Here is a 15501-nt window from a genome sequence, read left to right as displayed (position 1 = left end):
GCTAATTTGCAAGTCTGTTCTTTGTTACTTCCCCTTTTTACAGGTTTTTGTAATTGTCAGGACTTTGACACCTGGTTTCCACCTACTTGCGGTTTCAGCAGCTGTGTTCTGAAGCAAATTTTGAGGAACTTGGGTCCAAAAATACCTATTGGTGTACCTTTGGTCAAATGATCATGAGTTATATTTTACGCCCACACAAGCAACTTAATAGACCATAATAAACTAAAAGCTGTAATAACTTAACAGATTTTCTGGTTCCCCTTTATCCAATTCTAGTTCCTCTTTTTGGGGCCCTGACCACATCTTTTTGCCTCAGCGTGCCCTTTGTACAGAAAAACAAGTTTAGCAGGAGTTAAAACTCTTGCTTCTAGCTAAGGGCCTACTCTTACTTTATTCTCAGAAAAAAGCCTGAGGCCTTGGGTAAGGTGGGGTCGGGGGGGGTTTCCCTATCACCTCTCCCTTTAAATATACTCAACTGAGACTAAAAGTAAGTACTGTAGAGTTTAAAAAAGTAAAACAAAAACCGTTTGGTGTTTGTACTAGAACCATTCATGGGCACCTCCCTCCCCAGTAGATGCAGGTACTGCAGGCCAAATTCTGATGTAATCAGCAGTACGGTAAATCTGGAGTAACTTCACCAGCTGTCAGCTATGGATGTACTCTCTTTCAACTGAGATCAGAATCTGGCCCTGTGTTTTTAAGGTACAAGCATACTAATTAACACAGCCACAGATTTCAATATTCTGATAGACAATGCATTTACCACAACGTGCTACAAAGAATGGTATTTTCAAGAGTGTTACCAGGTGTGGTTATTAGTGCTTCAGTATGGGATGCGAGAGGCTTTACTTCAGTACTCTATCCTGTATATGGAATAAACCACCATGTGAGTTGTCACTACAGGACCATGGACAGTATTGTGTGAAATGTACAAAGTCCTGTGTAGGGAACAGTACAGAGCCACCCAAAGGGAAGCCCAGGAGAGGGGGAGTGGTATGTGTACTCTGCACCATGGACTAGGAAGAAATGGATTGCTTCCCTCATGTACCAGGCTCCAGTCTGCAGGCTGGTCTGGAAGGGGACAGAACTGGGTCCATGACCTTGCCAACTCTTTGCCTCCTTCTGGGCAAAGAAAGAAAAGCAGGCCCTACTCAGAGAGACTGTTACAAGTTCTCTGCCCTTGCATGAGTGACACAAAGAGGTTGAAGCTTCTTAAGGCCTTATGCCCTACATAATGGCCAAGTACAATCTAACTCTGTTTATGTTACACTGTAAACTTGCCTGTGTTTTCAAGGAGCTTACCACAAATTTCTGTCCTTTAGCAGTGTGCTTGGCTACAGATCTTAAATACCATACTAAGGAGCTAATATATAATACAGTTAAATTAGGACTGAGCTATTACAGATGGTTAACTATAATAGTGATAAGTCACATTATAATGTACTACATCTGAAATTAAGAGAAGATGATCTTTTTGTTTGGCTTTCCAGGATGTGTTTGCAATCTTCACTGTCAACCCTCATTACACGAGCCATCCATTCCTCTGTGGTCTTCCAGAATGCAAAGAAGCTTATTCCTATCATCTGCTGATGACCATGTGAATTCATTTGGATTAATATTGAACAGATACAGAGCACAATATTCGTACCTAGAAGCCACATAATGCATGAAAATAAAGCAAAGGGACAGAGACCAGGTTAAGTGAATCTATCACTGCATTTTGGATACCTGTTTCTAAGTGTGTAAAACTTTTCCTGGGTTCAAACTGTTATAGATTCAAAAGGTAGGTCAGGTTCCCTGAAATATTTGAGTATCTTTGGCTGTTTATGTATGGTTTTAATCCCCAATCCAGGGGAAAAAGTAGCTGCTGTTCATCCCCATAAATTCTGTTTTGGTGGTTTGTCCAAACCTGAAACGGGGGGTCAAACTGTGTGGTGCACATACATGCTCCTTTCACAGAATAGCTTCTGCCTTCAGCTACATGTCAGTATTGCCTACCATTAGCACCATTTCATTGGAGCCCGAGAGTTGTGGGTTTGATTCATCATAAGAGAGATGGTTCATGGAGCACTAACTATGATTCTTGACAGAAAAGTTGTTCTGTTTTTTTTTTAAATACACCCTTAAATGGAAGTTGTGTTTTTGCTAGATGAGCAGTGTTTGGAGACAATTCAAGATGGAAGATCTCAAAGGGTGAGAGCTACCCTATGCTCGCTCTCTCATGGATATTTTATACTGGATGGTCTGTTGTATTCTATAATCTACAGTAAAAGTCATATACATTGAAAGTACATGTTTTGCTTTCTGTGTATAGAAAACACTACCGTGGCTATTGTCCTTTTGATAATCTGTTAACCTGTAGTTCCTTCCCCCCTATTGAGCAGCCATCTAATAAGAAGTTTAAAATAATCTTGTGGATGGATGGACAATGAAAGAAAGAGCAACTCTGCTTTCTGACCAGAATCTGTTCTCTTAATAACAGTTTTCTAAATGTCCAAAGCTGTGAGCAAATTATTGCTGAATCCACGTTAATTGCTCAGTTTGTCTACCCAGCCACTGCACGACCAGCATCTAATAAAAGAACTTTGCAAACTCAGTGGTGTCATTCGAATACAATGCAGTTTTACATAGGTTACACCAATATATATATGTCCATCTATGACAGGAATCTGATAAAATGTATCAATTAATGATTTGACAAGTGTCATAAACAGATAGTTAAGGGTTAATGTCTCTTTTACCTGTAAAGGGTTAACAAACAGTGAACCGGACACCTGACCAGAGGACCACTCAGGAAACAAAATACTTTCAAATCTCGGTGGAGGGAAGCCTTTGTTTGTGTTTTTGGGTTCTGCTTTGTTCTCTCTGGGTCCTGGAAGGGACTAGACGTGCAACCAGGTTTCTTGCCAATCTCCCTGCTACAGTCTCTTATATATTCAGAATAGTGAGTATTAAGCAGAACAGGCGGTTATAGTCTTTTGATTGTTTTCTATATTTGCAAATGTGTAGTTTGCTGGAAGTATTTTAAATTGTATATTGCTGGGGGGAGGCTTCTTTTTAGTGTCTATAAGCTAAAAGACCCTGTAACTTTTACCATCTAAACTACAGAGACAACTTTTACTTTTTTTATTTCTTTTTATTAAAAGTTTTGCTTTTTAAGACCTGTTTAATTTTTTCCCCTTGTAAGGCTCAAAGGAATTGAGTCTGTACTCACCAGGGAATTGGTGGGGGAAAGGAGAGCGAGGAAGGCGGGGGAGGGAAGGTAAATTTCCTCTTTGTTTTAGATTCACGAAGCTTGAATCTGTATTGCCTCTGGTGAGGGAGAAAGGGGGGATCTAAATCTTCCACTGCACTGTTGCTAATATATGTCCCAATCCTCCAACGTGCGCCACAAGAATAGATCCCCTATGCCCTCATGGATACTCCTGATCTATTCTGGAGCCCTGTACTGATGCAGGGATCTGCCCATGCAGAGCTCACTGCAGTATGACAGCCCTAGCTACAACAGTGTTCTACTAGTGTATGAGAATTGCCACGCAGCTTAGCTTCTAAGATGCGTGAGATGCAAGCAAACAGCAGAAGTAGTAAAAGGAAAATAAGATATCATTATTTCAATTATAATCTAAGATGGTATTAGTAATACAGTTAATATATTATGTGATTTATATCTTGCTATTGTTTAAGAACAATTTCCTTGTAATCAAATAATTTTTAAATGAAGATATCACACAGATAGGGGAATGCCAGTCAATAACTGAAATAGTATATAAAGGCTAATGGAGGAAAAAGGAGGACTTTTAATTTTAAATTGACAATACAGTGCTCTTCTCAGCAGCAGAGGATAGTCGATAAACAAGTAGAACAGAGAAAGACATGCCAAAAGACTATAAATATGCAATTCCAAATCTAGTTAATGTTTTTTCCATTCAATTCCTACATTTACTTAAACAACATGGATTTGCTTAGTACCAAATTCCTTCAAAAGTAGCAATGATTAAACATTTCTAATCACACCAGTTCATTAGAGGATGCAATTAAGACAAGAAACACTTTACAACTCCTATTGTTTCAGTTCTCATGTAGGAAAATAAGTTACATGGTTGATTTCCCTTCTCCCATCCCACTCACGGCCAATTCAGATTGCACTTACCCAGACAGTGAACTTGACAGCAATTTCAAATGCCACAAGTGGAAATAGAAAGTTGAAGTCACCCACCAAACACTCCACAAAGACACCGCATTGTCCAATTCTCACTCTATGAGGTTTCTCTGATACCTGCAAAGAGATTTGGGTCATGTTCAGATAGGTGAAAATAAGCAGCACATTTACTTTCCACTTAGTCACAGACAGAATTAATATTGATTTTTGTGTTCTTTTACCAAGTGTTAGGGCTTAGAACTAAGCTTCTGAAACACAGAAAGCCAGCCTTACTAGATGAATGGAGAAGTACGTCTAATCTCTACATTACAGAGAGAGCTACTACACTTATTAAAATATTTATTGTTTAAAACTGTTAGGTTCCATCAGCTGATGACTATGTTGTGATTCTGTCATTTCTGAAAGGCAAAGTTAGAGATGTGAACAGAAAATGACTCATTTTTATTACTACTATACACAGAGTTTTAATAGAGTCCACAGGGAAATCTCCCAAAAAGGGAATTCAGTACCCTGCAAAAAAAAAAAAAAAAAAAAGCAATGCACTCATTAAGCTGATCTCTCACAAATTAACAAGTTTTGATCTTTATGGTAACATAGGACTGCACCGCTCTGCATAAGCAAATCCACGTGGAATTGCCCAACTACCAGCTCCTGAACTTATTTAGGCAATTTAACAAAAGAAAAAAGTTGTCTGTTCATTAAAATCACTTTTGAACTGTTTTTACCATTTTAGTGCTTCATGACAGAAGCCTTCAACTTATTTATTTTTCCTTTTGGATGTGAATGTCCAACACTGCATTTTCCAAGTTTTACGAACAGCAAATAATTTTTAATAGGGTATTGTGTGTAATTCACAATCAACTCCAAGTAACTGGAAAATCTGGAGGGTTCATGCTATTTAAAGTGGGTGTGCAAGAGTTAGAATTTTTTAACAAAGCAGAAGAGCAAGTATATGTACATATAATTTTGCAAGTGTACAAGTGGAGAAATGCTGAAATTCTGTTCCTGTATTTTTCTAATCAATCTTTTTCTTCCTCTAAAGAAGTTTTTCCAAAGCCATGGAAACAACAATGACAACAACAATTGGGAGAGGGAGTGTGCGCGTGTAATAAATGGCAGTCTGGCACTAATATGCTGCCAAGTTGTCTACTGTGTTGTCTGCCAAGTGCCTGCTCCCGAGAACAGACGTTGGTAGCCTTTGGCTCACTCTCTCTTGGAACTGAAATGGCCTCCAGAGGAAACAAAGAACAAAGCAGTCAGTGGGTGCTTTTGTGTAAATGAGACAATTTCCTGCAGGTTTTTGCTATGGAGTACATAATGAACGTGGTACATATTATTGATGCTCTGATAGTTTCTCCACCCAGGGCCGGCACCAGGCACTTGGGGCGGCCAATACAAAGGGGCAGCACTACATCCGCTATTGGGGCAGCTTGTTCGGGTCTTTGGTGGGAATTTGGTGGCAGGTCCTTCAGTCCCTCTCTTCCTTTTTGAGAGGGAGTGAAGAACCCACCGTCGAACTGCCACTGAAGGATTAAGCTGCTGTCAAAGTGCCGCCAATCGGCTTTTTTTTTTTCTGTCGTCTTCCTCGCCACTTGGGGTGGCAGAAAACCTGGAGCTGGCCCTGCCTCCACCTTATCCCCGGCTGTTTGTGCTCCTTCCCTATGATTGGCCACATATTCTGGAAGACTGCATGATTAATTTTTTAATGAAAAACAGCCCTCTCACATTCTGTGTGGAAATGCAAGTATGCCTGTTGGTGACTACAGCACCTGCCAGTAAGGCATTCAGAGCAGATGCTCAAGGGAGGATGACCAAGGTGCACAGCTGCATCAACCAGAGCCAATCAAACATCCCTCTTCAGCTGCCAGTACAACAGAGGTTCTTTCTCATCAGTGAAATCATTGCGCCCCGCAGGTGCAGTTGAAGCTTTGCTAGTGGCACTGCTGATGCATCTGCTGGGCCACGTCAGAAATGCGAACACTTGTTCTGACACACAGCACAACTATGAGAAAAGTGGAGTGGACCCTGAGTCATGCTGCTGCTCACGCGGCCTTTTCTGCACACAGATAACACTATGACAGTGCTTGTGGTGTTTTCCTAGGGGCTTACAGAGGCTGTTCTATCAGCCAATATACCAGACTGGTTACATGGTTTGGGACTGTTAGTGTTAATGGAAAAATATGCCCACACACATAGACTCATAGACTCTAGGACTGGAAGGGATCTCGAGAGGTCATCGAGTCCAGTCCCCTGCCCTCATGGCAGGACCAAATACTGTCTAGACCATCCCTGATAGACATTTATCTAACCTACTCTTAAATATCTCCAGCGATGGAGATTCCACAACTTCCCTAGGCAATCTATTCCAGTGTTTGACTACCCTGACAGTTAGGAACATTTTCCTAATGTCCAGCCTAAATCTCCCTTGCTGCAGTTTAAGCCCATTGCTTCTTGTTCTATCATTGGAGGCTAAGGTGAACAAGTTTTCTCCCTCCTCCTGATGACACCCTTTTAGATACCTGAAAACTGCTATCAGGTCCCCTCTCAGTCTTCTCTTTTCCAAACTAAACAAACCCAATTCCTTCAGCCTTCCTTCATAGGTCATGTTCTCAAGACCTTTAATCATTCTTGTTGCTCTTCTCTGGACTCTCTCCAATTTCTCCACATCTTTCTTGAAATGCGGTGCCCAGAACTGGACACAATACTCCAGTTGAGGCCTAACCAGCGCAGAGTAAAGCGGAAGAATGACTTCTCATGTCTTGTTTACAACACACCTGTTAATGCATCCCAGAATCATGTTTGCTTTTTTTGCAACAGTATCACACTGTTCACTCATATTAAGCTTGTGGTCCACTATGACCCCTAGATCTCTTTCTGCCATACTCCTTCCTAGACAGTCTCTTCCCATTCTGTATGTGTGAAACTGATTGTTCCTTCCTAAGTGGAGCACTTTGCATTTATCTTTATTGAACTTCATCCTGTTTACCTCAGACCATTTCTCCAATTTGTCCAGATCGTTTTGAATTTTGACCCTGTCCTCCAGAGCAGTTGCAATCCCTCCCAGTTTGGTATCGTCCGCAAACTTAATAAGTGTACTTTCTATGCCAACATCTAAATCGTTGATGAAGATATTGAACAGAACCGGTCCCAAAACAGACCCCTGCAGAACCCCACTTGTTATACCTTTCCAGCAGGATTGGGAGCCATTAACAACTACTCTCTGAGTACGGTTATCCAGCCAGTTATGCACCCACCTTATAGTAGCCCCATCTAAATTGTACTTTCCTAGCTTATCTATAAGAATATCATGCGAAACTGTATCAAATGCCTTACTAAAGTCTAGGTATATCACATCCACCGCTTCTCCCTTATCCACAAGGCTCGTTATCCTATCAAAGAACGCTATCAGATTAGTTTGACATGATTTGTTCTTTACAAATCCATGCTGGCTATTCCCTATCACCTTACCACCTTCCAAGTGTTTGCAGATGATTTCTTTGATTACCTGCTCCATTATCTTCCCTGGCACAGAAGTTAAACTAACTGGTCTGTAGTTTCCTGGGTTGTTTTTATTTCCCTTTTTATAGATGGGCACTATATTTGCCCCCTTCCAGTCTTCTGGAATCTCCCCTGTCTCCCATGATTTCCCAAAGATAATAGCTAGAGGCTCAGATACCTCTTCCATTAACTCCTTGAGTATTCTAGGATGCATTCCATCAGGCCCTGGTGACTTGCAGGCATCTAACTTTTCTAAGTGATTTTTTACTTGCTCTTTCCTTATTTTCTCTTCTAAACCTACCCTCTTCCTGTAAGCATTCACTATACTAGACATTCCTTCAGACTTCTCAGTGAAGACCAAAACAAAGAAGTCATTAAGCATCTCTGCCATTTCCAAGTCTCCCGTTACTGTTACCCCCTCCTCATTGAGCAGTGGCCCTACCCTGTCCTTAGTCTTCCTCTTGCTTCTAATGTATTGATAAAAAGTCTTCTTGTTTCCCTTTATTCCCATAGCTAGTTTGAGTTCATTTTGTGCCTTTGCTTTTCTAATCTTGCCTCTGCATTCCTGTGTTATTTGCCTATATTCATCCTTCGTGATCTGACCTAGTTTCCATTTTTTATATGACGCCTTTTTATTTTGTAGGTCATGCAAGATCTCAAGGGTAAGCCAAGGTGGTCTTTTGCCACATTTTCTATCTTTCCTAACCATCGGAATAACTTGCTTTTGGGCCCTTAATAGCGTCCCTTTGAAAAACTGCCAACTTTCCTCAGTTGTTTTTCCCCTCAGTCTTAATTCCCATGGGACCTTGCCTATCAGCTCTCTGAGCTTACCAAAATCCGCCTTCCTGAAATCCATTGTCTCTATTCTGCTGTACTCCCTTCTACCTTTCCTTAGAATTGCAAATTCTATGATTTCATGATCACTTTCACCCAAGCTTCCTTCTACTTTTAAATTCTCAACAAGTTCCTCCCTATTGGTTAAAATCAAGTCTAGAACAGCTTCCCCCCTAGTAGCTTTTTCAACTTTCTGAAATAAAAAGTTGTCTGCAATGCAGTCCAGGAACTTATTGGATAGTCTGTGCCCCGCGGTGTTATTTTCCCAACATATATCTGGATAGTTGAAGTCCCCCATCACCACCAAATCTTGGGCTTTGGATGATTTTGTTAGTTGTTTGAAAAAAGCCTCATCCACCTCTTCCGCCTGATTAGGTGGCCTGTAGTAGACTCCCAGCATGACATCACCTGTGTTTTTTACCCCTTTTAGCCTAACCCAGAGACTTTCCACCCTTCCGTCTCCTATGTCCATCTCCACCTCAGTCCAAGTGTGTACATTTTTAATATATAAGGCAACACCTCCTCCCTTTTTCCCCTGTCTATCCTTCCTGAGCAAACTATACCCATCCACACCAACATTCCAGTCGTGTGTATTATCCCACCAAGTTTCAGTGATGCCAATAATGTCATAGTTGTATTTATTTATTAGCACTTCCAGTGCTTCCTGCTTATTACCCATACTTCTTGCATTTGTATAAAGGCATCTAAGATACTGGTTTGATCTTGCCTCCCAGCTTTGCCCTGACCCTCCTTCCTCTCTGCCATTATAGCCCGTGCTCCCTCCTGTTTCCAACCCATCTCCCAGGTCTTGTTCCCCACTTACCTGTGGGCTTTGCTCACCTGTCCCCGTCGAACCTAGTTTAAAGCCCTCCTTACTAGGTTAGCCACATAATTTTAGCCTTTTTCAGGTATTATAGTCTGTACCTTTGCTGTTTGCCTATGCAGAGTAATACACACAGCACATCACCAGTCTCCAGAAACCATTGTCCACGCAGACTTTCCTACTGCACTAGTATCAGCTTCTTCCCAACACAAGATGGTATATGGACATTCTCTGAGGACATTCTGGAAGTATGAGGAGTTCTTCTTCTTAACCCATTACCAACCATGTTAAGGTGCTCTACAGGATGTCCCTCATGCTCTTTCCCTTCTGAAGTCACAGCCAACATGGTACCATTATCATCATGGACGCTCTCCAAAAAATAATTCTAAATGTGTGTCACCCACAGATCAACCCTCTCTCCCCCAACGGTTATACTGAACTAATGCACTGTGACAACAGACTATACCAATACCACTTCCTCTGTAGTCCTAAGGAATCCCGCTGTTTTGATCACCAATTTGTTCAGTCGCATCGTGAAAAAAATTTATGTGCATTTGATTACTGAGGCCTCTCTCACTGGCAGGCCTGTGAGGAAGTGACAATGAAATCATGCTGGTGCCTATATTAGGATTATCCCCTTGCATCTGCATGGGACCAAAGGGTGTTTTTGGACAGGCTCTTTTCTGTCTTCCGGGCTGCTATGCCCAGGGCCGGCTCCAGGCATCAGTGCGCCAAGCGTGTGCTTGAGGCGGCATGCCATGGGGGGCGCTCTTTCGGTTGCCGAGAGGGCGGCAGGTGGCTCCGGTGGACCTCCTGCAGGCGTGCCTGTGGAGGGCCCGCTAGTCCCACGGCTCCAGTGGACCTCCCGCAGGCATGCCTGCGGATGCTCCACCGGAGCCACGGGACCAGTGGACCCTCCGCAGGAACGCCTGCGGGAGGTCCACCAGAGCCACGGGACCGGCAAGCGGCAGAGTGCCCCCCGCGGCGTGCCGCCATGCTTGGGGCAGCGAAATGGCTAGAGCCGGCCCTAGCTGTGCCTACTTCTCTTGTTCATACTGTGTGCTAATGACTAGACTAGTAAAGGTGTTTAATGGACACTAGTTGACAGAGACATCAGGAGGACAGGCTTGATTCCCCACAGCTGGACAAACAGGCTATTACAGAGATCTAATTCCACTCTTTGCAGCTGAGATTCAAACATACATGGATGACAGAAAAAAAATCAGGAAGGCAGTAAACTCCTTAAGTGCACTTAGTGACTGTATCTATTGCTTTGACTTAAGAGATTTACACAATATACACAACATATTGCTTTGTATGGGGATGAGACACTACCTATTCACAGTCTGTTCAAGGACATTCCACAATGACAACAAGAGGCAAAATTCACAAAATCCATTGTTATAAATAACGCTCCTAGCTCTAGTATTTACTAGAAACAGGCCCACGCAGCGAAGTTCACATCCAAATAATTATGGCAAGTTGTTGTGGTGAAAGGGATGAATACTCAGATTGAACAAATGGTTTCTGGTCACTGCTGCAATCTGGGACTCCAGGACTTGAGGGGAGAGTCTGGGAGCAGTTGATGCACCAGGCCATATCTTAAAAGCCTTTCAATTTGTAAGGCAAGAGTTTAAGTTCTCACGAGGACACTGCTCAGAAGCTTTGAGAATACCTATTGTAGATTGGAGAGGTGCAGGAGTGCCATTTAAAGTATGCTCCTTTTATACAGAGGGGAAAAAATGCCTATTTGCTTTGGAAAAAAAGGGCCTTTGTTGGCAATTCTGGCTCTAAAGAAACATAGCTGGATGATTCCTATGGGGAAAAACTGTGTTGCTAGTCCAGATAAGCAACTGTAAAGAGTAAGAAAAAACAGGGGAGATATGATGAATGGTGATCAAAGCTCTAACTCCTTTAAGTGAATCTCCTTTGAGAACTAAAGGGAAGTGAGTAGAAAGTGACTTTAAAGAAATCTCTACAGTTTAATCATTTCTTTTCAGTTTTATTTCTTTTTGATTTTCATGCAAAGACTGGGTGGGAATCTTAGAAATCAGTAGTGAAATTGTAAGTGTCAGAAGGGGAAAGTGGGAGATCTCTTTTAAAGCCTAATGATGAATTTTTAAGGAGTTAAGTAGAAACACAAATTTAAGGGCAGTTTGCAAAGTATAATCTTTTGATGGAATTGTCTCTTTTCTGATACAGGCAAAATGTGGTTTTTGTCTGAAAGTAAAACTAAAATGGATATTTATCCGTGTGTAGTGAGCTTTCTGAATAAGGCTTGTGGTGACCCTCTCTCAGTCAATCTCATTTACACTATTGCAGTTGTGAAAGTTTCACTCAAATCAAAAGCAGCTTGTCAGTTTCTAGCAAACAGACAATACTACCAAAATCAGGCTAAACTTCTATTTCTCTGTCTCTCTTACTTGACCCAAAGACTGAAGTCACTAGATGTCCACTGCATCTTTCTCTGCTACAATTAACATTTGGGTGGTAAGGAACTAGGGCTGTCAAGCAATTAAAAGTGCAATCATGATTAATCATGCTGTTAAACAAGAATAGAATACCATTATTTAATACCATTTATTTAAATACTTTTGGATGTTTTCTACATTTTCAGGACTGATCTGAGGACCTCACTAAACCATCCAATCGGTAGTAGCGACAGGCGGTGTGTACAAAGGGCAGGGACTTAATCAACATGAGCTTATGACCCGCACTTACTGGGAATTCCTCGTTCATGGGGAATAATTGCAATCTCTGATCCCCATCATGAATGGGATTCAACAGGTTACCCGCACCTGTCGGCGTAGGGTAGACACACACTGAGCCAGTCAGTGTAGAGCAAGTGCAGCCCTGAACATCTAAGGGAATCACAGACCTGTTATTGCTTGGTCTTGTGTGACTGAATGCCACTTGTCCCTCTACATTTTCAAATACAGTGACTTCATTTATAACACAGAATACAAAGTGTACAGTATTCACTTAATATTTATTTTTGATTACATATATTTGCACTGTTAAAAAAAAATACTATCTTTCGATTCCCCTCATTACAAGTAATGTAGTGTAATGCTAAACATTTGTATTCTTCATATCTGGCACATAAATACATTGCAGTGCCGGCTATAAAAGTGCCATGCGAATGCCTGTTCTCACTTCCAAGTAACATTGTAAATAAAAATTGGGCAGCATTATCTTCCGTAAATGAAAATAAACTTGTTAGTCTTAGTGACTGGCTGAACAAGAGATAGGACTGAGTGGACTTGTAGGCGCTGAAGTTTTACATTGTTTTGTTTTTGAGTGCACTCATGTAACCAAAAAAAATCTGCATTTGTAAGATACACTTTCACAACAAAGAGATTGCACTATAGTACTTGTATCAGCTGAATTGAAAAAATACTATTTCTTTTGTTTATCATTTTTACAGTGCATATATTGGTAATAAAAATAATAATATAAAGTGAGCAATCTGCACATTGTATTCTGTGTTGCAATTGAAATCAATATTGAAAATGTAGAAAAAACATTCAAAATATTTAATAAATTTCATTACAGGGTCAGGGCACCAAAAAGTATGAAAATAATGGAATGTTTTAAATTATATATATTATATAAAAAGCAGCAGACAATACTTCTTTAAGGTCATTTAAATTAAAATGTCTATATTCTTAAATGTCTCTGACAGCTCTAGTAATACTATATCTTAATATGTAATAGACTATGAAGTGCACCTTGATATAAAAGCAGCTTGGACAAAGAGCTATCATCAAATTTCTCACCATCATTTTTCTTTTCCCCTTGATCATCTGGTGACAAAACAGCAATGTAGTCAGCTGCCTGTGTGGGAATCTCCTAGATTCAAAGCCATCCTTGTGCCTCCTTCTTCACCCACATGAGCTTATGAGATTTCTTTTCTCTTAATCATGCCATGATTCTGTTTGATCTGCTAATCATTATCACCAGGGTACAGAAAGTATATTCTGCTGCTCTTTAAAATTTGCTAAATATACATGCTGAAGTGACATGAGACAAATGCAGGAGGGAAAAACAGAGCCAGGTGAATCAGAAGGCACACAGTGTACATCTCTAACAAAGATTTTAAAGGGTAATAACAGTCCTTTAATGTGTGACCAATTACACCATTGATGTGATTATGGTGATTTTTAAGTATTATAGCAAAGGACCTAAGCTGTGGTAGCTGTAGTCACCAATTACCAGTTTTACAATAGAAAGTTTTCTTAGTTAACAAACTTGCACTAGTTTATATTACATTATTTGTAAGTAATATTTCTCTGAAGGACTATGGGCCTGATCCAAAGCCCTCCGCACTCAACAGAAAGACTCCCAGTGGTTTTGATTAGCTTTGATTAGGCCCTGTGGTTAGAAGCAGGAAGACACTATTTTAGCACAATAGTGCTTTGTACTGGACAGTACTTTGACAGTGTCAGACAAATCAGGATGGGGGGATGGAAGGGGAAACATTTATCTGAATACTTCAGTAAGTCAAAGAAGGTTCAGTTCAAGTTCAAATCTAACAAGGGAGCTTTGGTATGTGTGGGGCTCTTAAGTTATCTGATCTGGTCCTTTCATACGTAAAAGCAATAAAATATACTAAATGGTGGTAGAACCAAGCTTACATGTGCTACCATGCAAATAGCCATGTGTACTCAGGTAAAGTGGTCTATGCAGTGTGGCACTTGGAAAAGCATGAGCTGGCTGAATCAAGTGCTGGATAAATGACCCCCAAATAGAGTAATCAACTTTGAAATGCCAAAAAACCTGCACTCCTCCCCACCAAAATCAAACCTGCTGCAACCCTAACCCTTCCCCCCACCAACAGCCATTTATTGCAGTGGTTCTCAACCATGAGTGCGTGTACCCCTGGCAATACGCAGAGTTATTCCTAGGGGTACGCCAACTCATCTCGATATTTGCCTAGTTTTACAACAGTCAACATAAAAAGCACTAGTGAATTCATTACAAACTGAAATTTCGTACAGACAATGACCTCTTTATACTGCTTTATATATTATACCCTGAAATGTAAGTATAATACTTATATTCCAATTGATTTTATAATTATATGGTAAAAATGAGAAAGTAAGAAGCAATTTTTCAGTAATAGTGTGATGTGACAGTTTTGTATTTTTAGATCTGGTTTTGTAAGCAAGTAGTTTTAAAATGTACTATGTGAAATTCTATACTTTGGGGAAGCGTCCTGTAACCCCCATATTCCTCATCTGTATATAACTGTGATCTTGTATATAAAGCAGGCTACGTGAGGTATCGGGGGAAGGTTATGATCTGCCGATTTCTCTATCCATATATGTAGATAATTAATGTATATGAAGTTATGAGAATTCTGTTGTATGGTTGTCACTAAAACATGCTGTAAGTGGGGGAATAAGACAGATATTAGCTCCCCAGAGGTAACAGCAAGGAAAGTAACCAACAGCTGGGCAGGGTGACAAATAATCCATCAACAACCATTGTCCAGCAAGGGAGCTACAATTCAATGACTCGCCTGCATGAGGCCGCACCATGGGAATTACTTAAACTTGCCTGGAGACTCAACAATGCCCAGCCAGCCATGCCTGGACTTGTGCTTTCCCAAGCACATGGACTGAGGGTATAAAACTGAACACAGGGGGCCCAGGGTTGGCCTTTCTCCTTCACTCATCTTTGCAAGCAACAAGTACAGTCTGAAGACTCCAACTGAGGGGACTGGCCCAGATTTCAAGAGCAAAATCTGTATACTATGGACTGCAATATCCAATGGGGTGAGAAAAACTGCTTAATCTAGATGTTGCCCAGTTTAATAGGGTTAAGAGTTTAGACTGTATGGTTATATTTCATTCTGAGAACTAATTCATGACTTTTGCCTATCACTTAATATCACGTAACATTTATCTTTTGTAGTCAATCAATTTGTTTAACTGTTTATCTTTACCAGTGAGTTTGTATGAAGTGTGTGGCAAATCTGCTCAGGTTTTGCAAAGGCTGGTGTATATCCACTTTCCACTGATGCAGTGGTGAACCAATTAATAAATTTAGCAGTGCAAGACAGTATATTCTTGAGGTACAGTGCTGGTAGCTGGCAGGGATCTGGCTCTGGTGCCTTTCTCTGTGATTCATGAGTGCTTCTGGGAGCATTCATGCAATCTAGCTGGGCGTGGGGTCTCCAAAT

The 15501-nt window shown here is 40.9% G+C and overlaps 1 long non-coding RNA gene across 2 annotated transcripts in view; it reads left to right on the top strand.

The window, feature by feature from the left end:
- Nucleotides 1–2699, top strand: part of LOC115653949 — a 31689-nt gene extending 28990 nt beyond the window's left edge. For both annotated transcript variants that reach the window (XR_004001046.1, XR_004001047.1), the window contains exon 3: nucleotides 1491–2699. This is a non-coding gene — a long non-coding RNA (uncharacterized LOC115653949). The remainder of the gene's footprint in view (nucleotides 1–1490) is intronic.
- Nucleotides 2700–15501: the final 12802 nt, after the last annotated feature.

This window comes from Gopherus evgoodei, chromosome 6, assembly GCF_007399415.2.
Source record: "Gopherus evgoodei ecotype Sinaloan lineage chromosome 6, rGopEvg1_v1.p, whole genome shotgun sequence".
NCBI lineage: Eukaryota > Metazoa > Chordata > Testudines > Testudinidae > Gopherus > Gopherus evgoodei.
The sequence above is the reverse complement of the archived record's forward strand: the minus strand, read 5'-3'. Positions and strand labels throughout refer to the sequence as shown.